Source organism: Saccopteryx bilineata, chromosome 7, assembly GCF_036850765.1.
Source record: "Saccopteryx bilineata isolate mSacBil1 chromosome 7, mSacBil1_pri_phased_curated, whole genome shotgun sequence".
NCBI lineage: Eukaryota > Metazoa > Chordata > Mammalia > Chiroptera > Emballonuridae > Saccopteryx > Saccopteryx bilineata.
The window spans coordinates 56567257-56594634 of NC_089496.1; positions in this window are offsets into that span (position 1 = coordinate 56567257).

Sequence of the window (27378 nt, forward strand, 5' to 3'; positions counted from 1 at the left end):
TCACATCCAGACCGTTTCAGAGACGTTGCTGATGAAACACGGGTGTGTGACACGTGACACCAGCATGCGGTGCGGTGAGCAGCAGACCAAAGCGCTGCTGCTTTTGAACGTCACCGGGGACGGGCACAGACTGCGTCTCCAGAGGCCGCTTGTGTTCCTCCCTGGCCTGCGTGGTGGAGAAGTTAGGGGCAGGTGGCGAGGACGGGCCAGGGAAGGGAATGGCCTAGGAATAACCATTTCATTTGAAGGCACAAGATTTGCTTTTGTTGCAAATATTGGATGTGTTGATCATAGAAAACCTGGCCGCAGAAGGGTCCTTCCCGGCTGAGTGAGTGACTCAGCTTGTATTTGCAGTGAATTCAGCTCACAGGGCAGAGGGACACTCGAAGTACTTCACCTGCCTGTTGAGAGAGCCACCAAGAGAATGAGAGAAGTAAAAATCATCAAGCGCTCTGGCCGGTTGGCTCAGTGGTAGAGCATCGGCACAGTGTGTGGAAGTCCCGGGTTCGATTCCCGGCCAGGGCACACAGGAGAAGCGCCCATCTGCTTCTCCACCCCTCCCCCTCTCCTTCCTCTCTGTCTCTCTCTTCCCCTCCCTCAGCTGAGGCTCCATTGGAGCAAAGTTGGTCCGGGCACTGAGGATGGCTCTGTGGCCTCTGCCCCAGGTGCTAGAATGGCTCTGGTTGCAACAGAGCGTCGCCCCAGATGAGCAGAGCATCACCTCCTGGTGGGCGTGCCGGGTGGATCCCGGTCGGGTGCATGCGGGAGTCTGTCTGACTGCCTCCCTGCTTCTCACTTTGGAAAAATACCAAAAAAAAAAAAAAAAAGTGATAAAGCATGTATAACAGAGGGCCATATTTAGATGTCCCAGAAAAGAACCAATATGGTTTTGTCTTTTTCATCTCAAAACAGCAAGAAGAAAAGGCTACAGGCCAGCTTTCACGGGCAGAACCCGGAGCAGTGCGGGTGCCAGCAGCCGGGGGCCAGGGGGGCCCAAGGCTCCAGGGCGGGAGCGCAGAGGACGGGCAGACTGACCCCTGAGTGGCAGCGGGGGCCGGTGTTACAGGTGACCAAGGACAGGTGCTTCCTTCCCAGGCGCCCCCCCCCACACAGAATAAAGTAAAAAAGACTCCCACGTATAGAAGTGTACGGTGAGTGCATGCTCTGACCTTTACTGTGCTTTGACCTCATATACTGGCGCCCACCCCAGGGTGGGGTGTGGCGTTTCCCTCTAGGACGCTTTGCGGAGGTGGTTCGCAGCCCTTTCTGTGCCCAGCAGCCCCCTGGGGAGCTTGAGAAAAGGCTGGTGGCCAGGCCTTCTGCTCCCTCGTGTGTCTAAGGCACCCCCGGACTCAGGACTGAAAAGCACACGAGAACGGGAGACACTTTCACGGGCACTTTGGAAAACTGGGGGGGATATTCACACACGCCGCGCCTGCACTTTCCGACCCGGGAGCGGCTGTCGCTGGGCACCGCGCACAGGGTCTTCCCTGGATCCAGTGACAGTGATTTCAGGCCAGCCCCACAAACAGGTGTCCCTGTCCTGCCGGCGTCAGCAAGAGGTCAGCACGGAAGGCCGGGGAGCAAAGGCCCCAGCACGCCGCACGCTGTCGGTGCTGGTGGGGGGTGCAGCGGGTGGGACAGTTTAACGGGCACACCCCGCAGAAAGGGGCTTCGTCATCCTGTGCTGCTGCTGGCCACTGGCCAGAGACTCATTCTTGTAGTTTAAAATGCACTGTGCTTTCCTGTTGCTTTTTTTTTCTTTCTTTTTTAAATTTTTTTTAATTTTTTTTAATTTTTCCGAAGCTGGAAACGGGGAGGCAGTCAGACAGACTCCTGCATGTACCCGACCGGGATCCACCCGGCATGCTCACCAGGGGGCAATGCTCGGTCCCTCTGGGCGTTGCTCTGTTGCATCCAGAGCCACTCCAGCACCTGAGGCAGAGGCCACAGAGCCATCCTCTGTGCCCGGGCCAGCTTTGCTCCAATGGAGCTTTGGCTGCGGGAGGGGAAGAGAGAGACAGAGAGGAAGGAGAGGGGGGAGGGGTGGAGAAGCAAATGGGCGCTTCTCCTGTGTGCCCTGGCCGGGAATCGAACCCGGGACTCCTGCACGCCAAGCCGACGCTCTACCACTGAGCCAACCGGCCAGGGCCCTTTCTTTTTTTCTTGCTTCCCTGAAAGTTGTGAAATAGCTTTTCGCTGACGTTTCACAGAATGTCCTCCGCGACGTGGCGACGACAACTGATTAATTAGCCAAAAAGAAAACACTAGTGTGAAACTGTCACGTACCGAATACATTCAAAAACTGTTAGGAAACAAGATAATTTCGGTCCCCATGTGAATGGATGTGGCGAGTGACTCATCTGGCGTTGCTTAGTAACGGGGGCTCGCCCAGATTTCCCAGGAAGTGTCACGTGGCCAGACGTTCTTATGCCAGCCCCGTGGGGGCACTGAAGCCCCCCACTACATTGGGGGGGGCTGCACGGATTTGATGAGCACTCCTGTCACGAGCTCCCTGAGGTCCCCTCCCCACACTTGAAACAGAAACGGGGTCAACTCCGAGAGTGGAATCGTCAGAAAGAAACAAAACTAGTATTTCTTGACTGATACAGTATCTTTCACTCCCCACACCTCACCACTACGAAGGAAGTCAACGTCCCTGGATTCATATAAATGAATAAACTAATGTTACAACAGAATCCCACTGGCTACATTTTGAAGATCTTACTGGCTTTATTGATGTAATGATTCACGAATTGGGCAACGTCCCATGTAGCAGAGAGGGGGGGGTGGGCTCTGAAGAGCCCCACCAGGCAAGCGGTTTTATGTTCCCAAGCGAGCAGACACAAGGAAGTCGCACTGGCCGTCAAACAGGCTGGCTGTCCTGTCGCAAGGTCACCTTCCTTTCTGGGGTGTCAGGGGTCTCTCAGGCAGGTGACCTAACTCGTGCAGATCAGTGCCTTCCTGAATGACTGATCGAAGAGTCCATTTCTGAGACAGCCCAACTGTAAGGAAGTCTCAGTTTGGGAATGTGGAACGTGGCATGAGTGACTCCCTTCGAGGCCCGTTGTCTTGTTCGTAACAGTAATATTCAGAAAACGTAAGGAAGCCGTCTGAGGAGTCTTCTGGGTCGCCTTGAATTACACTCACCGGAAGGCGTCAACACAAAACACCGCGGAAGAAACCAGGCTTGCGTAAGAGAGGCGTCTTGGAGCCAATCCTCCCGGAAGGGCCCAGTTGAGACAATAAGACACAGGCTTGGCATCATGGGGGACATTTAAGATGGACATTGGGGGTTGATGGGTTCTTAGGATGCGCAAATATGGAAAAAACAATGAAGTTCCGTAATTCCACCAATTTTCTTCTTCCTCTGACTTGCAAATGGGATCGTGATTTTGACAAGAGTTCACCTCTTCCTTCAGACCCCAGAGTAGACGGACCAACCCTGTGCTCTGTTTACCACGATTGGTGTCCGTTTTTCCTGCACCTGTGACCCGGCAAGTTCTCTCACCATCTGTCTGTTTCTTCTCGACCGCCGATAGATTGAAAGGAAACTTCTCAACCGAGTAAGAATGTTAACGTGATGAGTCAAAGGAGCGATTTCACTTTCTGTCACAGACCTTGTCTTATCTCTCATCTAATGAGATACAAATTAACTTGTTCATGATGTGAAGTCAACTTAATGCACGACAGTCCACTTAATAACTTGAGGAACTGCAGACTGAATGATACATGTACTTGGAAAAAGTGTTTAACATCTAATGTCAGAAAGCACTGGAATACTTATTTTTTAAAAAAAGTTTTAAAAAGAGTCAGGAACGTTGGGTGATGCCACCCCAAAACTTCCCTCATCACTCTCAGAGTTGTTCTGTGTCTGTGCCTAATTTAATCAGTATGAAATGATGTCATCTTTCAGACATCAAAGTCGACTATTTCTTCGTTTTGCTTCTAGGGGAAAAACATATAATAGAAATGATACCTAGCTCATATTTTTAGAAATCCTAGGAATGATGTTAAATACTTAGATTGAAACAAGGATTCTCTGTGTTGAAAATCAGCCGTCTGCAATCACGACACCGTCCCTGATCTTCGGGGGACGAGGTCCTCACTGTGCATCCGGATCCCGCCAGCGGACGGGAGGCGGCGTCCTCAGGGACACCAACTCTGTGCTGGGACCCGAGGCTGGGACGTGGACCGCCCCAGCTGAACTTGGCTGACCTGTTCCAGCCTGTCCATCAGGGTCCGGTCCAGCTGTCCCCTAGAGCCTGCCAGTCAAATGTTTGGAAATTACCTTCATCAACATGTAAACCACTTTCAACCAATATATTGGTGACAAAGTCCAGAAAACTCTGCTACTTTAATCCTTGTTTTCCCCTAAAGTATATCGCGTAAGGCAGGGGTCCCCAAACTACGGCCCGCGGGCCGCATGCGGCCCCCTGAGGCCATTTATCCGGCCCCCGCCGCACGTCCGGAAGGGGCACCTCTTTCATTGGTGGTCAGTGAGAGGAGCATAGTTCCCATTGAAATACTGGTCAGTTTGTTGATTTAAATTTACTTGTCCTTTATTTTAAATATTGTATTTGTTCCCGTTTTGTTTTTTTACTTTAAAATAAGATATGTGCAGTGTGCATAGGGATTTGTTCATAGTTTTTTTTTATAGTCTGGCCCTCCAATGCTCTGAGGGACAGTGAACTGGCCCCTTGTGTAAAAAGTTTGGGGACCCCTGGAATACCGTCAAGGGTATTGTTGTAACTGTGTGTGGCGTCCCACGGCTACTAGATTTATCAGAGCGTCACTCCTTAGGTGCGATAAACATGTCTCATCACTGGATTGCACGCCTGAAACTCCTACCATGCTGTACGTCCACTGTGATTTAACTTTTTTTTTTTAATTATTATTCTTTTAAATCCTTACATTCACCTAACCTTAGAAGATCAAGTTCAAGTTCACTTTTACCTCCTTACATGCTTGTGACTGGACCCCCACAGTTTACCCTGACGCTCAGTTGATCAGCTAGCTGCTCCTGCCGCTTTCGCACGACGCCGCGGAAAACATTTCCGCCCGCGCTCTTAAAACCCCTGTGACCTCGCCTGCGTGGCCCTGTGGTCGGTCACTGTTTCCCCACATCTCCAGCCTTCACCTCAAGCATACGTTCCTCTTCGTCTCTGTGGGTCTGGTTCCAAAGTCCCTTGGCTGCCGTCCAAAGCAATTTGATGACACTTTCATTTTATGTTGACTCACACTTCATCGTCATTATTTTTTTTCATCGTAGGCAGACGGTCACCAGGCCCCCTCATCTTAATCATCTCGGCATCTCGCAGGGCTTGGCACTGTGTCTGGCAGTGCAGAGCGTCCCACACGCCTTTCAGGAAATAGAAGTGTATGAACACAGAGCCAGAAGCTTGTCCCACCAGAGCTGGCATCGTATGAACATCTCAAGGGGTGTTCTGCCGTCCACGGCACCGTCCAGGCTGAAGAAAACCAAGAGCCGGGGCTACTTCTGTTCTCTCTCGTCCTGAAGCAAGAGAAAGAACTTTCAAAATTCGCTTCTGAGGACAAAAGCATTAGAAGACTCGATGCCACTGTGTTGTTTTATGTTTCCAGCCAGTTAAGCCCCATTTCAACAACAACAAATCTGTCAGGTAAGCACGCCTCCAGCGCTTGTGTTTGTAAAGAGGGGTTTTACTGACTCAGGTGAGGTCACTTCTCTCTCTGAATCCCCCCTCTCTGTCCCCGAGGGCTCACGCTGAGGTGGTTCGGGGGGGATTAGGCAGGGACAGCATTTGTCACCAAAGGCAATTTTATACTGAAGGCCTCCTTCACAAAACGGAACGGAAACCAAACCTTCCTGTGTTCAGCCAGTCAGGTTTTTTTTGTTTTGTTTTGTTTTGTTTTTTTTTTAATCTTTTTTTTTTTTAAAGAGAATTTTTTTTTTCTTTATTCATTTTTAGAGAGGAGAGAGAGAAATGGGGGGAGGAGCTGGAAGCATCAACTCCCATATGTGCCTTGACCAGGCAAGCCCAGGGTTTCGAACCGGCGACCTCAGCATTTCCAGGTTGACGCTTTATCCACTGCGCCACCACAGGTCAGGCCCCGGTCAGGTTTTTTTAGATCTGTCACAAATCAGAAGCTGAACTTGCCAGGAAGGAGTCACTTACTAGTTTGTAAGGACAAAAAGCAAAAAAAAAAAAAAAAATGGTATTAAACACCATCTATTTCAAAAAAATAACTGAAAGAAAAACACAGCATTGGGGGAATAACACACTAAAGATTTTAAAACCTCTCCGGCATACACACACAGCACACATACAAACACACACCAACACACACATGCACACGGACTTCTTTCTGGGTCGGAATATCCACAAAGATCCTAGAAGAAAATCTCTTTAGGCCTTCTTAGGTGGGACTTTAATTTTCAAATTAAATCACAGCTTGGGAAGGTCAGATGAAGTCCTCACGATCATTACTGTTCTCTGAAACCCGTCCCCCACATTGTAGGGATCTATAAACTTATAGTGTAAACCTTGCTACCTCTCCAAAAATAAAAAATAAAAAAAAATCACTGGAAGGTTAGCCTATTTGCTCTGCTACTATCAAAAAAAAAAAAAAAAAAAAATCTCTCCGCTCTTTCCCCTGAGAGAAGCCTGGTGTGTTACCAAGGGAACCCGTTCTGAAATTGGACCGATTCCGGCTCAGCTCACAGTTGCACAATGTGGGGTGTGTGGAGTAACAAACTGGGTTCATTGTAACCTAACGCACGGGATTATTAGGAGGATGAGATGAGATGACAGACGGGAGGCACCTCCTCATTTCTTCTGCATTAAACACTGACAAAGAATACTGTTTCCAGGAAAACGGGGGCGAATTTGGGAGTGAAAGAAAACCAAAGCACCTCTTCAGAAGGAGATTAGCTAGGACCACTCACTCAGCATTGAGGTTCAGAGCCTCTGAGGTCCTGCGGCCTCTCGTCTAGGTGTTCATTACCGGAGTCAGTGGTTCTCAAACTTTTTGAAGTCGGGGTGCATTTAAAATCCAACAAATCATTGTAGGCATCCTATATACAAATTTCTGAGAAACATGTTATAATAAGTAAGTCAAATATTAAAGAAAAAATATATAAAGTCCAAGTGTGCTTTTATGGTAATTAAAAGAAATAAATACGACAAAATTAAATTTTATTCTGACGTTAGAAAACATTTTTATGTTACATTTTTTTGAGTTATGCTTTTTAGAATTCGTCAAAAGGGGGTTAAAAAGAAGAAAACGACAAAAAAAGTTATCTTTTCATATATGTAGATACATTCTTAGTAAGATTTAGTAAATTTGGCAGGTCCAGAGTGAATGTGTTAAGTTTTTTCATTCTTGTGTTTATGAGAAACATAACACAGAAGCCTGATGTGTCCTAGCGATTTCTTCAGTGTTTGGGCATATATTTGAAAGGCAAACTCTCATTTCCTCGTCAATACATTGAAGAATTCCTCTCTTTTTACTCTTAATTGTGTTGAGTGCAGAACCCCTCCACCATACATATCATCTTAACTGTACACTAAACAAAGGATAGAAGAAACTTGCCTCCAGTCTTTCTGGGGAACATGGAGGGTAGTGTAAACAATCCAGCACCACAGCTTAACAGCCTTTTGCAACCTAATCAGACAAGTGAGGTGGGGGGTTGGGTAGACTGTCAGCTCACAGCCAATTCCCCACACCTCTGTCCCCCCAAAATCTAAACTCCAAAATCCCTGTTGGTTTTTTGGTCCCCAGCAGGCACATATTTCTCTGGAATACCACAGGGCGCACCTGGAAATCGTCTAGGGCACACCAGTGCGCCCTGGCGCACACTTTGAGGACCACTGCAAACGTGCAAACGTGCACACGTGTGAGGTTTCTTGTGTGGTTGGGGGTGGCGGACTTGGCCTCTGGGGGTGCTGGGATTCACTGCACAAAGGCACACATACAAGAAAGATACCACTCCGCTCATTTTGAGAAGCGAGTTTTGACCGGAAGTTCTCAGAATGTATGCCGATTTACAAAACAGGTCATCTGTGCAACTCTCTTGAGTTTGTAAACAGAGACTGATACCACCTTTACGTTATCGCTGCTGCGCCCCCCTCTTTCCCCTCCCCCGATATTGAAGTGACGTTGCACTCCTGACCCCGTGACGCAAACCTTCCTTCACAATCTGCCCAGGATGGTTTCACACTTCTGTGACTCGGCGTGACCCAGGAACTCATGATGGAAGTCAGCCTGGAATAGCGCAGGACTGTGAACTTAAGAAGTTTACAAGAAACCCAGGTGGCAGAGACACCTGGTGAAAGCCACAAGGGCATGTGAAGTCATCAAGTGCAGATGACCTCTTCAAAAAATAAATTATAAGGGACAACCCAAAAGAAAGAAAAGAAAAGAAAAAAGATGGAGACTCGTGGATTAAAATAACCTCACTGGACATGTCGGCCAAGTGGCATTGGGAACCTTGTTTGGATTCTGACCCAAATGCTCAACTGCTGAACAATACGAAACAAGGAGGCACATTTAACTGTGCATTTAACTATTTCAAGGTGATAAGAGAACTGTTCTAGTGCAGTTGTGATGGTAGCGATGATATTTAAGAAATCAGCCTTGTTTTCTCTGTGTCCCACGTTTTTCTCAGATTCACTGAAGTATATAATTAGTAAGTAACACCCACACATTCTGATATAGTTTCACTTTAGTGCAGTTCAGCGTACCTTTTCACAGTTACCTTTAGACTTCTTCGATGCAATAAACATTTGGGAACGGTTTTAATTTCCACGTGTTTATAGAGATTTTACCGTTGTGTTTCGGTTATTGATTTTCTGCCTGACTCCACCATGATGATATGACTACGATTGTCGGGTTTGTTTAACGACTCAGGATGTGCGCGATTGGACGGAAAGTTCCATACGTGCTTGGGGAAAAAAATTGCCTCCTTCTGCGGTCGTACATGGTCTTCTGCCTGCGGGCATTGGGTCAGCTTGGCTGCCCGTGCTCTGCTGACCTCTCGGTCCTTGCTGACTTTCTGCCTAGCGTTCCATCAGTGGTTGAGAGGGGATTTCTGAAATATTCAACGTTGGTCATCAGTTCATTTGTTTATTCTTTTAAGTTCATCAGTTTCTGCATATCTTTCCCAGCTCTGTTGTTCAGGCACACGTTTATAATCAGTGTGTCTCCAGGTGGATTGTTACATTGTTACACAATATCTTGGTCCTTGCAATTTTCTCTGCTCTCAAGTCTAACTTATCAGGCATTAATGCACCCTCTACTGTTTCTACTTTATTTGTTTTGGTATAATACATTGTTTGTGTGTTTTTTTTCCTTACTTCTTTCTATCTACCTATGCCATTAAATTTAACTTTAATTTCTTATACAAAACAGGAATTTAGATGATCCTTGTCTACTTCTCAGCCTCTGTCTTTTGATGGGTACATTGCCACTAATAAAGGTAATTATTGATAGCGTTATTTCCTAGTATGCTGGGCGAGACAGGATAGTGTTTAGGGCTAGTTGCCACCCACGAGGGCGCCGTGGCCTCCTGGGGGATTTCTACCCACTGCCGTTTCTGGAGATGTGGACACTTTGTTCCTTCTCGTGCGATGTCATTGGACATTTTTCTCAATCATCCTTTTAGTTGGCTCTTTTTCTTAGACGTGGGTAGTTTTTTCACGCTTCTTGGCTAGTGTGAACACAAAGCATTCTCAGAACCCGTGTGAGCTCTGCGTGCGACTTCTGTAACTGGTGGCGGTTCCGTACCAGGCTCCAGCGAATGGCTTCACTGCGTGCACGGGTCACTGCTCAGCTGAAGATCTGAGAACAGCCCTCCGCAGGTTGTCTGGGGGGCTTTGTCCTGCGGGTCCCTCCTTTGCAGTACTGTGCTTTGTGCGCTCTGCCCACCTCACCCTCACCAGACCTTCAGCTCTGCCTGGCAGGTCAGAGTCTCTGGATTCTCTGCCTCGTGTCCCGTCCCTGTGAGGCGGCCTGGGACTCTCCAGAGAGTGACGCTGGGACCAGCCCTGAGAGCTTGTCATTGGTTGCCTCAGTTCTCATAGGTCACAGTCTTGTTCTCTCTGATGCGTGATGTCTGACAACCAGTATGTCAGGTGGCAACAGTATTGTAATTATTATTGTTATTACTATTGTTTCCATACTCAGGTTTTCCTAAATTGCACTCCTTATTATTTTAATGCTCATATTGTCCCATATTTATCAAGTGAAACTTTTATATATCTATATATCCAACAATGTCCCTTTGATTGATGCTGTGTTGCCATGTCTCACAGATGTTTGAGACAGTCTAGAATACTCCCTGCACCACACTGGTTATTAGTCACTCCTCAAGGGCTGTAAATTGTCGTTCAGAACTCTCCACGTTATGAATTAAATCTGTTATCGTAATAAGGTGTTGTCTTGAGAAATTCACTTAATGTATCTAAATGAGTCTAAATTTCCTTTTTAGTCAAACCAAGTATAAAACCTCCAATCTTGCTGTATTGTTGTGATAACAATGAAATACTACATAGAAGACACCCTGGGCGAAATCCTGATATTTAATGCCTATTTGAAACTCATTATTTTATTTTCTATTTTCTCTGTCTCAGAAATAAGATTATCTTTCATTGGCCATAAAGGTATAGGCAGGTTTTCTTGCCATAAGAGTTTTTTCATTGTTCCCATCACATCAGTAACGATTTTTTAAAAACGGCCTCTTTAGTTTACTTACAGAGAACTTTTCAGCCACCTACACTTTATTCTTTCTTGTTACGAATTCAGCTGAGTAGCTACGTGATGAATGGTGTCTGCTTCCACTGAACATAATATGACATTAATCTTGGAGTCCTCAGGGTTCCTAGAGTGCTGTCAATACATCAAACCCTCACGCCCATCTGCCCATCAGAACGCCTTACGCACTTCACAGCGCTGGAGACAGAAAACCGATATCAAGTTTCAGGGGATTGAGGCGTCGTTACTGTCTGGCCTCATTCTCTCTCTGCCACTCAATTAGGTTAGGAGTCTCCTTTGTTCCTTTCTTGGGACTTAATAAGTGGAAGGATCATTAATAGTTCATATAGAGTCTATCTGTTGTTTATTTATTTCTTTTTTTTTATTTTATTTATTCATTTTAGAGAGGGGAGAGAAAGGGAGAGAGAGAGAGGAGAGAGAGACAGAGAGAGAAAGGGGGAGGAGCAGGAAGCATCAACTCCCATATGTGCCTTGACCAGGCAAGCCCAGGGTTTCGAACCGGCGACCTCAGCATTTCCAGGTCGACGCTTTATCCACTGCGCCACCACAGGTCAGGCTTTTTTATTTTTATTTTTTTATTTCTTTCATATTCAAAATAATATTGACCCAAATCCCTTCACTCAAAAAGAAATGTCCTGAGTGAAAAATTATTACCCATTACGTCTGCACTTAACTTCTTAAAATTTCTGTTTAAAGCTCCAAAGAGTAACTAGACAGGAAGAAAGGAAGGAAGGAGGGAAGGGAGGGAGGGAGGCGGGAAGGAAGGAAGGAAAGAAAGAAGTTTTAGAAAGAAAACCTCATTGGCCTCATTTGAGAAAGAGTACAGCTTGCTCGCTCTGTGAATTTTGCAGGGTAGCAGGAGGAATGTGGAAAAGACGATACAACTGGTTTGAGCTCCCCCATGTCTCCTAACACAGTCTGAGAGTGTCGCAAAGGAAAAATTTTCTCTTCTCGCTCTATCCTGATCTTTCTAGGCTTAACCAAATACTCTTCACAGAACTCCAAATAGTTTCATTATAACAGGGTGTTCCCCCAAATGGCACCAAAGTATCGTGGCCTGGTGTATAGCAATTTAGGTGAGGTGACGTAGACATTAAGGACAGGCTGACACGTGGAAGGGAGGTGAGAGGGGACGGAAAACGCATAGTGGATGATGACTAAATACTGCAGAGGACGTGGGCAGGGCATTGTCCCTCTCACCCTGTAAGATGTGTTCCGTTTCACACCCACATTACAAACTGGAGGGGCCCGCGCAGACAGCCTCCAAACCAGACAGGAGGGAGTTGCACGGTTTCTCCCTGGTCATCCTCACGAGTGAAAGCCCAGGAGCCCCCTCCCCATCAAGTGGCACTGAGCATCAGAGCAGCACCAGTAAGGGGGACCCACCATAGAGTTGAAGAACAAATTAATAAATGGAAGAGATAGTGATTGCCTGGAACAGACATGTCAGCATTAAATGTCAAGATTGTCCTATGTTCTTGCCGAAACGTAGGCAGTAATTTGGAAGTACTTGTACAGTGGTCGCTACTCCTGTGCAGAACAGATTGATCGACTAGTTATAAGCCGTTGTATGACTTCCGAGTAACAGATTGGATTCTGGCTTTGGGGTCCGTTTCAGCATTTAAGTACTCTCGTGAGTCCTTTCATGTGGCTCCACCTCTTGGTGGCATTTTTTCCCCTTTCCGTGTGAAGGTTTAGATTAGACGATCGTCATAACAGGACGAGTAGACTACTCATTTTCCCCCAGAGCTTTTGAAAGAAAAATTGAAAAGAATACAGTTTATTAAAGAGGTAGCCATTTATGACATTTGAAAACAAAACAGAAAGGGTCACATGTGTTGGGGTGGGTGGAATTTAAATCACAGGTAAGCTTTCAAAAAATAATAATAAATAGAGCATGTGATAGGCACTAATGTGTATTTGAAAACCTCTGCTCATAAATGAGAATTATTTAAATAAGAGCATTTGCTTTAGTATAACAACACCTACGGAAACTTAAATCTTCTTGAAACAGTATCATTTTTAAGCCGGTCTCTCAACATGAATCAGAGAAGGACTTTGTATTGGTTGCTTGACATTTGCCGTTTATTATCTGGGCTCTTCTCATAAACGATTGTGTTTAATCCTCACTCCCCCTGTTTGATTGATGCCCGGTTCTCCTCATTTGATCATTGGAAGGCCCGGTGCTGACAGGACCAACTGTCCAAAGGTCACCAGGCTCTCAAACGTTCCGGCTCAGCCTTCTGACTCCTCGACGGCTCTCTGGCTGTGGGTGGGTGTGAAGGGGTGTCCAGGCATGGAGGAGGTGAGGACATCCGGGCAGGGTGATGTCGGGTCCCCCAGGCTGAGAATCTGCAAAGCCCCGAAGCAGCGAGGGGTGTCGGGACAAGCTCGGGGCGAGCTTGCAGCCTTGGGGCTTCGCCCTCGGGGCGTCGTCTTGTCCGGCAGTCGGACACCTCCGGGCCTCACCAGGCGCGTCTGGAAAAGGAGGAGGCTGGCCCGTGTGCTCTCTGCGGGTGGAAGACAGCTCTGTAATTCAATCAACAGCGCAGCCTCCCCGGGAAGGCGGTACTGATTCAAATAAAAGCTACACCTCTGAGCGCCAGGGAGTGTGATGAATGTCCCAGGCTTCACCAAGAATTTATTGGTACCAAATGTTATATCTTGGTTTCTTCTAGGAAGATATAAACCTGATAAATTGTTAGAATCTAAATGAGTTCATATATATATACTTATCCACAGAGAAATACGAGGGGCTTTAAATCAGCAGCGTATTTCTGTGTTTATCCATCAACACGCTCTTACCAGAGGCTCTGTTCCTTCATCAGAAGGGGAGGGCAGGGAACACAAGCGGCTTCAACGGCAGCCCCAAGACTGTCTCGAGCGAGGTGAGCCGTGCTTGTGAGACCCTGGGACGGCCTGCTGTCTCTCGGGGCCACAGACGCTGCGGATTTCCCAGGAGTCGGGCACCATGTTGGAGGGCTGGGTTCCGAGGTCTCACTCACGGCGGGGGTGGGGGGGTGGGAGGGTCCTCTGGGAGAACCTTGACCCCGGGGTGGGTCCCACAGGCTCAGGTACGGAGGGTCAAGAAAGCAGGGACCTTGAGCGCCAGAAGCGAGTGCAGTCCTCGGGAGGGTGGACCCACAGAGCGAGCGAGTCCTAAAGGGTGATCCCAGGAGCGTGTCCTAAAGCAGGGGTCCCCAAACTTTTTACACAGGGGCCAGTTCACTGTCCCTCAGACCATTCAAGGGCCAGACTATAAAAAAAAACTATGAACAAATCCCTATGCACACTGCACAGATCTTATTTTAAAGTAAAAAAACAAAACAAAACGGGAACAAATACAATATTTAAAATAAAGAACAAGTAAATTTAAATCAACAAACTGACCAGTATTTCAATGGGAACTATGCTCCTCTCACTGACCACCAATGAAAGAGGTGCCCCTTCCGGAAGTGCGGCGGGGGCCGGATAAATGGCCTCAGGGGGCCGCATGTGGCCCGCGGTCCGTAGTTTGGGGACCCCTGGCCTAAAGGGTGATCCCAGGAGCTGACTTTCGGGAGGATGGCGACAGGGAGGACACTTTTACTCTCATCAAAGACCAGAGAGAGAGCTGGAAAAAGGTTTTTGTTGTTTCCTGGGCTTCAACACACGTGGGAAGTCATCATTCGTGCAATTACTTCTCAGGACCTGCCACCCCACCTTACACCCACACCTGATTATTGTTATTATTAATTATTATTATTTTTGCTCAGGAGGGCGATGCCTTGGTCTTGTTTGTCATGGTAGTCTGCTGGGCTTGGCGAGCAGTGAGTCCATGGAGAGATCCCCTTGAGTCTGACGCATGAATGTTTGCATGAATGAGTGACTCGGTATATTGGGGATCGATGCTTTCTGAAGAGACTTACAAGCTGTGTCTTGGCTCAAAAGGAGAATTCACCCAGCAATGGATGACTTAACCAGTTAGCAACATCTAAGCACAGGGCTAGAGATAATGATACAATTTAATGAAGCAAAGCAAAGAAGGTCCTGCTGTGAAACACTTGGGGGATGAATCCAGGTTCTCCCGTCTTTGTTCCCTTAATTAGCGCCGCCGTCTTGCAGACTGGGTGCTCTTCCTCCCGCTTTAAAGATGAGAGGAAACCGGCCTTCTCCGGATGACAGAGTGAGGTCTCCTGTCTTCGCAGCTCCGAGCTTTTCCTCTGTGCCTGGTGTTTCCATGTGAGCGCGCTCACGGGGCTTTAACGGTTGTGGCCGGAGGCACCGAGCGGAGGCATTGGGATCGGGGGTGGGGGGTGGAGTTCTTCCCTCCCTGCCAGGGAACCTAGACCCCAGCACAGGCGTGTTTATAACTGCTCCTTCTTCCCTCCCCCTCCCCTCCCTAAACTGTCCCTCAGTCCTGTAAGCTGTTTCCCGGTATGATCGTTCTTCATCCATAAATATACGGTTCACTTAAAGCTGTCTTCCTAACCCCTCCGTCCATTTTGCAATCCCAAATACCAGGCAGTCAAGCTCAGGAGGCAGCAAAGAATCCCATATCCTCTAGAACAGTGGTTTTCAACCTTTTCAAGTAAGAGAATTATTTTGGGGGCTGCAGGTGGCAGAGACCACCTGAGCATAAGTGAATTCAACTAAGATCATTGGGTCTGTAATCTTTATACAACATCAGGGTGGTTAACTTTTTCACAGACAGGCTCAAATTTTCTGGCCTACCCATGTACATAGGGATGGTTGGAAAACACTGCTCTAGAATACAGGAACCCTAAATAGCACACCGTGTCCCTGCTGGAGGACTCCCGTCACCCACGACGCACAGCCCACCCCCTGTCCGTCCTGGGTGGGTCCTATTAGCGTTTCTGAGCCTCGCTACCTCTCCCCTTTCTGCTTTTCACTTTTTTTCCTCCCAAGCAGGCGTTCTTGGACCGACTGTGTTTTCGTGTTGACGGGGGTGGGGGGTGGGGGGGGAGACCTTCTGCATCGAGACTTCTGTAAGTCCTCCCCCTTGAAGAACGGCAGCCTGTCACGTTCACTCCGCTGACCTGAGTTTTCATGCCGTGGGAGAGCACCTGCCGGGTCAGTCGTTCATGGTCGGGTGTGAATTTTATTGATCGGCCTCTCTATGCCACGCGTGTACTGGGCTCAATATTGATCGTGTGCGAAAATGAATAAGGCGTCGTCCTTGGTTTGATGCATATGAATATTCTATTCTGTCTGTTTCAATTAGGAACAGAGGCAGTACAGCGTATGGGACACACGCCACACGGACACGCACAGGGCGCCAAGAGGAGTGAGGTCGCGCACAGAGGTGCGTCCCGCTTGGTCCATCCCAGGGGCGTGTGGGAGGCCGAGTGCCCGTCTGGCAAGAGCCAACGGTGTGCCCCTCTCCCTATCGCCAGGGGTATCAGGATGGCTCCATGGTCAAGGTCAGCCCTATAGGAAGAATTGACACCGTTGGTATGGAAAAACGCTGCCCAGTAGGAATCCCCCCACATACAAACACACACCCCTCCTGCAGTCAGTAAGTTTCGTGTGTTCCCCTGGGGTTTAATTCATGTGGGTGCTGAGTGACGACCCTCAGAGGCTAATGCTTATTTATGAAGGAAGCACTGTGTACATTTCTTGAGAGGAGAGGGCGCACCGGACCGTGTGGGGCTCCCAGAGGAAGCATCGGGCTTTGCTAAGGGGACAGGAGCAGGAGCAAAGGGACAGCCAGGTGCAGAGACTTCCTCAGGGATGGCGGGGCCGGGCAGAGCGAACACGGGGAGACCCGTCAGTCTGAACAGGGGGCTGTGCACGCTCCGGGCGGTCTCTCGTGGTCTTCGGCAGTCCCGGGGCGCTTTAGGGCGAGGGAGGCACAGGCGTGGCACGGGAGAGTCAGGAGAAGGGGGTGCCCGGGCGGCAGGTCTGGCCGGCTTGGAAATCCGTACACGCTGAGACCCTGCCACCCTGGGAGGCGCGGCCCTCCTCATCCAGCAAGCCGTGTGAGGGTGTCCAGATACCACACAGTCCAAAAAGTAAAAGTCACGGTTCAGGCACATTCACCAGAAGACGGCTGGTCATCGTGGGAGAACTAGGAGGAGACAGAGAGGAGAGGAAGAGGGCACGGAGGACAGAGGCGGAAACCACCATGACCAAGCGCCTCAGATCCGTGACCCACCGGAAACACGAAGGGGAAGCCAGAAAGGGTCCCTCACTGGGACGGACACTTGGCTACGGACCTCAGGAGGGACCGCAGGGAGAAGCGAGGACCTTGCTTTGACGCGGTCACATGCTCGGACACGAAAGATACCGTAAAGGTGCCCGTCAGGGAAATACGGCCGGGGGCACGTCGTTAGCTCAGGCTCAATCTCTGGGCAGTAGATACACACCCAGTGGCCGTCTCTCCACGAGTAAAAGAACCTTTCTAACGTGTGTCCTGCTCTACTGAGTGTGTTCGCGGGTAAGGCACTCCTGAACCTCTCCGCAGGTTACGTGTTCGGCGAGGCAGGGGGGGGGTGCTCCTTGCCAGGCGGCCCTGGGAGAGTCGGAGGACCAGTGCTGTCTGCAAAGCCAGCGCCTGGGGCAGAAGGCACGCCAGCGAATGGGGAGGCGTCCACCTCGCCGGGGGACACGTCAGCTCAGAAACTGGGTCAGAGACACCTCCCGAGCTCTGGAGCAGGGTTCCAAAAATAGAGGGTGGCACCATTGCCGGTTGACGTCACACTCTCCACAGAGATGTGCGTTCAGGAGTCTGAGGGGCTCTTGAACAGTTAGCTCACGCGGCTAAGCGACCGCCACGTAGAACACAAAGGCGGGGGGGGGGGCACCGCCGAGGCTGGTTCTGGAGCAGACGTGCTTCCCTCCGTGCGCCTTCGAAGGGACGGTGACCGAGGGGTCCCGCAAACCTGGAGCACTTGGGGACAGGAAGAGGAGTCAGGAGAAGGCACGAGAGGAGGCGTCACTGACCCGCATCTCGGGTCCCGAGCTCCCTGGCCACGCAGTCATGGGTCCCCACGTGTGTACCTCTAGGGCAGGCATCCCCAAACTACGGCCCGCGGGCCACATGCGGCCCCCTGAGGCCATTTATCTGGTCCCCGCCGCACTTCCGGAAGGGGCACCTCTTTCACTGGTGGTCAGTGAGAGGGCACTGTATGTGGCGGCCCTCCAACGGTCTGAGGGACAGTGAACTGGCTCCCTGTGTAAAAAGTTTGGGGACCTCTGCTAGGGAGTGAGTTCTCTCCCCACCCCCGTTTCTGCAGCTGCGAGAGGGGGCCAGTGCCCCACGTGCCTGCAGGAACTGTGAAAGGTCTTCAGCGCCCCACGTGCAAATCACCACGTGAGAGACGGCCACCGTTTCCGGACCGCTGGAAGGAGACAGGACTCCCCGAGTCAGAGACAGAGGACTGTTCTTCACAACACAGCGGGCAGCCTGAGCCTCAGGTCCCGGTCCGTCCACCTTCCCCCCAGCCTGGCCCAGGTGGATGGGGGTGCTTGTTTCTCTCCCAGGTGAGGAATGTTGAGCTTTGAGAACCCAGATTCCTTCTGCAGAAAGACCCTCTGAACTTCGCCCCAGCAGAGGCACTCCTTGTATCGTGCTGGACAGGAGCAAAGCGACTTTCTTCTTCCGAGGGGGACACCCTCTCCGTCATTCACGGCTGCTCCCTGAGCGGACAGACACCCCGGGACAGAGGCCTCTGTTCACAGGAGGAACGGGCATGTTGGTACGACCCGTGGAAAAATCACTTCCAAAAAACATCTACCGCTCAGTTTTGACCTTCTTGGCTTCTGATGAATTTTTCTAAGAGTGTACTTTTTCTCTGACACTTTGATTTATTCGACCAGCAGAGACTAGGACTGAACCTCTTCAACCCGCCCCACTTAGTATTTTCAACACGCTGCGAGCAGCAGGATAAGGTCACCCCACAATATTAACCTCAGCGGTGTCCCCCAGCTAAATCCGTCCCCAAGACGGTCAGGATCTAACCTTGATAAACAAGATAACTTTCTTTTTCAACATCTGGGTCGACCTTCCCACTCGGCTTGGGGCGAGGATGTGTTAGCCAATGCACAGACTCTGTCTCGGACCCCAGGCGGTGAGTTCAGGGCTGTTCTGAGGTCCGCAGACCCAGCCTAGTGAGGCGAGGCTGACCTAAACGCTTCCATCGGCCAACGGGCGCCAATGAATCACTTCAGCTGAAGTGACTGTGTGACTTCTCATTGTCGGAAAATACTGCCCACGGGGTGGTCATAAATCACCAACCAGTACGCTGTCCTCCTGGAAGCCTTTCTCAAACCCGGTAACCAAGGAGCCTCGCCTGGGAGAGATCTCGCTGGTCGTCTGCGGGCTGCAGTGACCTACGTTGGTGTTTACTTAAACCCTTGTAACCACCCGGCAGGTTCAAGCCCTGGTGTTTCGGAAGGGAGGTGAGGTAGGGGCTGGCTTCCACACACACAGTAAAATCACAGAGACCACAGAGGAGGGAAAGTGTCCTTTGCGATTATTTCTCCAAGTGGGCCCTCCACACTTTGAGAGGGACCCCTATTGTGGTCACCTGGCCAGCTAGGAGGATTTGGGGTCCACAGTTCCTTTTTTTAATAACTGAGATGAGTCCTTGTTTTAGATGGGGCTGCCTGAGGACCATCGGGCTCACCTGGCCTGTGTGTGCCGTCGGGAGACAGCACTCATGTATCCACAGAGTAAACGGGGGGCGGCTACAGAAACGGGATAGGACCCTGGCTCATTGGCTCAGTGGTAGAGCGTCAGCCTGGCATGCAGGAGTCCCGGGTTCGATTCCCGGCCAGGGCACACAGGAGAAGCGCCCATCTGCTTCTCCCCTCCCCCTCTCCTTCCTCTCTGTCTCTCTCTTCCCTTCCCGCAGCCAAGGCTCCATTGGAGCAAAGTTGGCCCAGGCGCTGAGGATGGCTCTGTGGCCTCTGCCTCAGGCACTAGAATGGCTCTGGCCACAACGTAGCAATGCCCAGATGGGCAGAACATCGCCCCCTGGTGGGCATGCCAGGTGGATCCTGGTCGGGCGCATGCGGGAGTCTGTCTGTCTGCCACCCCCCTTCTCACTTCAGAAAAAGAAAAAAAAAGAAAAGAAACGGGGTAATGAGGCTCTCAGAGGTGTGTGCAGAGGCAGGAGGTGGGTCTACCCTGCTGTTTTCACTTTCAAGGAGGTTAAAAGGTATGAATCAAATTATGGTCAGAGATCTCGACGGGCCACACCCAGCATCAGCTGACCTTAGGGCATCGGCAACAATTCCAGGAAGCAACACAAGACACTGTCCTTTGGTGAGAAACGGTCCGAGGTCAGCTCTGAGGACGCAGACCTTCCCCGTCTCTCCTCTCTCCATCTGTCCCGGGGTCTCGAAGGTGCCCCCTCCCCACGCCCCGGGTGATGGTCATTTAGAAAGCTGGGATGTCCTTTCTCAGGAGTTACCACCATTGTTCCAATTATCTCCTGACTCTGCCTGGACCTCTCAGCTGCAGAGGTCAGAGCAATAGGGATAATGGCGTTTTTATAAAACTTAACTGGGGCCCTGGCTGGTTGGCTCAGCGGTAGAGTGTCGGCCTGGCGTGCGGGGGACCCGGGTTCGATTCCCGGCCAGGGCACATAGGAGAGGCGCCCATTTGCTCTCCCCCCCCCCCCCGTCCTTCCTCTCTGTCTCTTTCTTCCCCTCCCGCAGCCAAGGCTCCATTGGAGCAAAGATGGCCCGGGTGCTGGGGATGGCTCCTTGGCCTCTGCCCCAGGCGCTAGAGTGGCTCTGGTCGCGGCAGAGCGATGCCCCGGAGGGGCAGAGCATCGCCCCCTGGTGGGCAGAGCGTCGCCCCTGGTGGACGTGCCGGGTGGATCCCGGTCAGGCGCATGCAGGAGTCTGTCTGGCTGTCTCTCCCCGTTTCCAGCTTTGGAAGGATAAAAAAAAAAACAAAGAAAAAAAAAAAACAACTTAACTAGAATAAGGTTTAAGATACTTTTATCCCAGTTCTTACCCAGAGGGTGTGGCAACCAGGGAAGCCAGCTGGGAAGAGAAACATACCGTATTTTCCCATCTATAAGACGCACCTTAATCTTGGGGTCCAAAATTTGAAAAAAAAAAAAAGTATTACATAAAGTTATTGTATTTCAGTTTTATTCATCATAAAATCATATAGCTCCTTATCCGCATGAAAAAGCAGGAAATGCAAGTAAAAAAATCCACAACCACTGTATAGGACGCACCCAGTTTTTAGACCCCAAATTTCTCGGAAAAGGGTGAGTCTTGTACATGGGGAAATATGGTATCTCCTAGCTGGAAATAGCCTGGTTGAATTCCCAAATATTCAAAATAGGCCTGTCCATGCATAAAAAACAAACAAACAAAAAACAGTGATAGGATATGACTAATTTTTCTTCTTTTCTTTTAAATGTTGAGTCAGTCATGGCGGTAACCCCGGCTTTGGGCTTAAACAGCTCTCAACCCTGTTTGTAAGTCAAGCTTCCACGTCCTGAGTGCAGGGAGTGGGGACTCTGGGGGCGGAGGGCTGGAAGGAGGAAGTTTTGAGGCCATTTCAAAGGTCAGTGGGGACTCCAGATAGCAACCCCCCCCCGCGGTGTTGGCCCTCCCCATTTCAGAATCACGCTGCCTCAACAGGAAACAGAGGACGTTACCAGATGTGCCCAGAGGTCTCCTTCGGGGAGTCTTCAGTCAGTGCCCCATTGTTCGGGGTCCCCGGACCCCAGCGCCCTCTGCCGCTCCATCCTCCGTGCTCGGTCCTGGCCGTATTTCTTTCCTGTTCAGGACGGACTTCCCGTGAGCGACTTCAACAACACACTCCGTTAGCATTCTGAGAACACCTGTGTCCCATGGGCTGCGCCCACTCAGGGGAGAGGGTTGGGAGGGTGAGGCCTTGGGGTGGGTGCAGGGGACCCTGGCGGGCGGGCGAGGAGCTCCGTGCGGAGGGTGGGGCCGTGGGGGGGGTGCAGGGGACCCTGGCGGGCGAGGAGCTCCGTGCGGAGGGTGGGGCCGTGGGGGGGTGCAGGGGACCCTGGCGGGCGAGGAGCTCCGTGCGAAGGGTGGGCGCGTGGGGTGGGTGCAGGGGACCCTGGTGGGCGAGGAGCTCCGTGAGGGGGTCTCAGGGGTCAGTCTCTGAGTACAGTTCCCCCTGCTCCCCCGGGACACCACTAAGGTCTGGAATTCTCTAAAAACAAATAGCCCGGGAACGTTAAGAGCATAGATTTCGACTCATTCTGCTGTGTCGTGACCGCCGGTGGAATTTAGGATCATTTTAGAACATGCGTCTGTGTTTCTGTGTCTTGTGGAAAAATCACTCTGGGCTTCTGGGTGGGATTCCTGGCCACCTCTCATCAGCCCTGTGATTCCGGGAGAATTACCACTTAACTCCTTTCTTCTCCAGTTCTCTCCGTGCGAACTAGAAATAACAATGACTGTGACCCAGGATATATTTTGATTTTTAAAGATGAGGGAGGCAAAAAAGTCAGATGGCAGAGAGGGAGACGGAAGAAACCTGCTCCCATGTCGCAGCACACTTTGTTGAAGACACACCGCACGCACATCTTATAAGTGCAACTTTCAACAAACGCTCAGTGAACGGACCAGAAATTCTTGTGTTTGCACAGTGTGCCCACGGGGGTCTTCATCCTCACAGCGAGGCCCCCAGTCAAAAAGCACTACTCTTATATTTTAAGATAAGGAAACCGAGGTGTAGAGATGCGGAAGTTTTTCCTCAGGATTACTGAGTCGTCAAACGCCATCGCCAGGATAGGAGCCACATTTGCTTGATTGAGTTCAAATTCCCTGATTTATCACCGTGGCTTTCATGACAAATGACCGTGCTTTCCAATAAAGAAATTAAATCATGAAATCGAGGTACATTGCTACGGAGTTCCATTTCCTCAGAGGGATGACCCATGTTTCAAAGGGCCGTCCTCTGCCTAATCCATCCTTCCGTCAGCGGTCAGAAAAAAACCACATTCACTTCAGGCTTGATCCTTAGGCTTCCGATGCTTTTTATTCCTGTCACGCAGTGTACTCTCATAGTGCGCCCCAGAGAACAGCTCCCAGCCAATGAAAAACCAGCGACCCCGCGTCCTGGCCTTTCAGCGTGGCTCGCCCCGGGGGGGGGGGCTGCCTTGCCCAGGTCCCCCTGGGGGTCACCCACCGCAGTCCCACACACATTCATGGGCCCCCCCAGGGCTTTCTTCTTCCCCCACCTCACTTCTCCGTGACCAGGATCGCTTCCTAAATCAGTGACTTGCCCCTCAGCCCTTGTCTCCGGGTCTGTTTTTGTGGAAAGCTCCACGGGAACAGAGCCCTGGGCAAAGGCGCCTCAGAGCTGAGAGGACTGGCTCCTCCTCTGTGGTCCTGTTCCCTCAGGCACGCGATTCCGTGATGATCCCCGTGGGGCACAGAAAGGGCGAGCAGGAAGGAGGCAGACTCCAGGGGGTTTGATGGGTTCCAGCCTCCCCCCCCAGGTTGTCACGGTGATACCAGCCTGTGCCCCCTCAATCCTATCACTGCAAACACCTCCCGTTGCCCAGCGGACCCCAGAAACCCCCGGAGGGCTCAGCGGCTCACTCACAGGGTCTTCTTGACCGCCATTCACGCAACTTCTTAATAACGCCGCTCCAGTGAACACTAGGAAATGGTGGCTGATGGACGGAAAAGCAAGCGGAATCCTTACTTTGGGAATTTCTCTTGGACCGTTTGGGTAGCCACTGACGAGCTCCACAAAGTGTCTGGGGACTGTCAATCCCCCTGGGTCTCACTCTCCTTGTGCAGCGTGGGGCGTATTGGGTGCTCAAGGGAGAGGTTTATAAAATGCTCAAATAATTGTCTGCAGCAGGTATTGCATAAATATTTGCTGAGAAACATTAACTTCTGCCATTTCTGAGGATGACATGACCATGTTTCTCCCATGAATGACTTGGGAGATAGCAAACAGATGTTAAAAAAGTCCTTGGTTTTGTTACACAAACTTCCCCTCAGGGATAGCTGTTGGGTTATAAGAAGCTGCAACTTTGTTTCGTTCTATGTAGCGCCTCTGGCTCTGAATAGCAAGGCTGAAGCCCTTATTCAACGACACAGAAAAATCTGCTCACTCCTCCCTGAAGCTTTGCCAGGTGGGATCAGCAGGTGTTTCACTCTGTGTCCAAAAACGGCGAGCGAGGCGGGGAAGTGCTTCACCGACAGAAGGAAGCCTTATTTGCCGCTGAATTTGTCTGACATCTCGAGCTTATTGCTACAACTCAGATGTTTTGAGTATTTCTTTCTTTCTTTTTGTTTTTTTTTTGTTTGTTTGTTTTGTTTTTTTGAGAAGTATTTCTTTTTAATGTCACTCTGGTACATTTTTTTCCCCCCACACATATCAATAGTAATCAATTTATTTGTAAGTCTTTTTCAAATACTTTCTGAATGTCAAATGTGTTTCATGTCATGACCCATACGGATGAGACACACTCTAAGAGAGAGTCAAGTCTATGGCCCGGAATGTAACTGTATGATTCAAAGGATTTCAAAAGAGAGCCCGCGGTGTGTACGGATAGATCATGATGGCAACAGGTGTTTGGGGGGGGGGCGCTCTCTGAGAAACTGTTATTTCAGCAGAGAAAGAAAGAGGGAGGTGGAGTTCTGAGGGGTCAGCAGACACGTAAGGAAGGGGAGTTGCTACACTCAGTTGGGGAAACAATGACTAGAGATGGATGGGGGGGTTTAAAGGGCTTTGCCCACGTAGTGACTTTGCAGATTCATAAATGCCACAGCAAGTAGAGAAAGTGACAGGTGACATGAGCGGAAGGGACACTCTCTGAGGTGGAGGAGATATCACGGGAAGCTGCCTGGAAGAGGAGGTAAGGAGAGCCAGAGGCCAGGTGTGGGTTTTAAGAGTGTTTGGGGGCAGGGGAGGCTTCCAATGCATAGACTCAGGACAAGTGCAGAGCACAGAAGGTGAGCCACGATTTTATCTGGTTGGAGGGCAAGAGAAAGGAAAGAGAAGGAAGGGAGAGCTTTTGCCTCGATCACTATGCTGTAACATTCTCCGCAGCAGAGAAATCTCCCTTCGTCTTTGTAGCCATTGAACCAGGGAATACAAGCTATGCCACGGCTCCCAACTGACTAAGAGAACAAATGTTTTCTAAGTCAATTAGGTCCAAGACCAGAGGTCCAGTTCTGCCTCTAGAGTCCACCGCCTCCTGCTGGAGTGACCTTGGGCACGTACGTGAAGGTCTCAGCTTGCTTCGTATAAAATGGCTCTCAAGCCTGACCTGTGGTGGCGCAGTGGATAAAGCATCGACCTAGAAATGCTGAGGTCGCCGGTTCGAAACCCTGGGCTTGCCTGGTCAAGGCACATATGGGAGTTGATGCTTCCTGCTCCTCCCCCTTCTCTCTCTCTGTCTCTCTGTCTCCTCTCTAAAAATGAATAAATAAAATAAAATTTAAAATGGCTCTCAAGAAAAAAATGTCTGTCGTTGGTGGAAAATGCAGAGCCCTTATTTGCCATTTTAGCTGAGAAGACGAGAGGTGAGCAACCCAAATCGTGAGTTTGAGCACTGTGTGAATTACTGCGGGACGGTGTTTCCGAAGGACTGCCTGTGAGCCACCTGCCAGGGTCCCCTGCAGTCACCGTGAAAGGCAGACAACCAAACCCTCTGACACAGGCTCCTGGGTGGCTCTCGGGTTCACACAAGGTTTCAGAACATTTCTAGACATCTTACTAGTTAAAAAGTTGCGATCGTGTCTGTCTGTGGTGATTTTCTCCCGTGGATGTGGCTGTGGAAGTGAAGATGATCATAATTGAGCTTCCATTTCCTACACGTTGAATCCCTGAGGGTTTACTTGACTCTCCACCTTTCATCAAATAATTAGTGTCAGCTGTTGGCAGGCAGGATGTGTGAGGCTGAAGTCTTCAGCACAACACCTGGGTGCTATTTATTTTTCTATAATCTGACAGGAAAAACAATATTACGTAGTTCAACGACTTCGTTAGGTCTTGATTACAGAAAATCATAGATTCCTTCCACCCAACGCTACAGTGTTTCTATTCTTCACTTAAGAAACCCGCGCCTATTTGCTCACAACTGGGGTCTGCCACGCCCAAGATCCTCGGAGGGTAGTGCCCAGCAAAACTCAGGGATGTTTGAGAGCGGGGGTGCGGGAAGGGGTTGGACGAGCAAAACCTCCCTGGACTCTGAAAAGGGGACTGAGTGGACATCTTCCATAGAGAATTTTGAAAATTCCCTTAGCAAGTCCGTGTCAGGCACATCTGACATAATTCTGTCAAACTGCACAGTGAAGAGAGAGAGAGAGAGAGAGAGAGAGAGAAAAGGTGTCATTTTTCCAGATGGCGGGGTTTTTGCACAAAAGGACCTTCTTTCCTCCAAATTAGTAGCAACTAGAAAAGTCCACAACAAATACTATAAAAATTATTTAGGAGAGAAAAAAAAAAAAGATGATTTCACTTGGACGTTACAATGTGAAACACATCATCCTGGGTATAAAAGTGAAAAACCGAACTTCACCGCAGAATGTCTAGGCGATAACATCTAGACAGATAAGAATTTTTGGTACAGAGCCAGTGCAGTGCTCAGAGGAAAATGCACACAAGTGAAACACTACACCAGTCAATATTTTTGTAAATAAGAAACTTAGCCCATAATAAAATTCAAACATCTTGAAAACACAAAAAGACCAAGGAGACAAACTAAGAGAAAGCAGAGGAATGAATGGATGAAAATAAAAGCGGAGATTAAAAAAATAATAATAATAAAGGGAACGGGAAGCTTTAGAAATAATAACAAGCTGTCTCTGAGAAATCTGTATAATAAGAAAACAGCGGCAAAGACTAATATAAAAAAGACTGACATGATAGTGTTACCGAAATAATTATCAAAAGAGATAAACCAATAAACAAACAAAAAGCTAGACTCTCTCGTCTAGGCGTAAATAGATAATTAGTAAACCCAGGTGAGAGAAATAACTTTCAGGGAAAACGGACTCTGGCACACGGACCAATGATGGCAGCAGATCATCGGAAGCGCCCCCCGCCCACAGGAAATAACACGGTGCCCCTTAGCCCTGACTCACTCACGAGGCTCGCTGATCCACACAGGCGTGGTCTGTGCAGGAGCTGAAGCTGAGCTCTTCAGCCGGTCCTCCGCCCGACTGAGACGCAATTTCTCAATTAAAACCCGGGAAAAACACAAACACCTGAGAGTATCATCTTCTGGTGAAATGGAACAAACACTTAAACAATTCAGGCAGGCAAAATGAACAAGGTGATATGGAAATTGTATTTATAAATACTACTTTTCCAAAAAAGAAAGAAGAAAAAGAAGAAGAACCAGGGAAAATATATCAGTGAAAACAGTTGTTAAATTTTCAAAAAGAAACAGTGGATGGCTGACCGAGCAACTACTAGAGATTGTTATCTCTAAGAAAACGGATGTCTCCGGACAGACGGGGCCGGGATGGCGTCGTGAGCTGACCCGTGTTCCCCAGGAAGATGTCTGGAAGTCCTGTCCTCGGCACCGCGGAGCGTGACCTGGTTCGGAACGAGGGTCTTTGGAGATGTTTGTGCACAGACACACAGACAGGGAAGACCAGGTACAGAGAGCGAGGGTGGACGTCCGGTGACAGGGGTGTGACAGC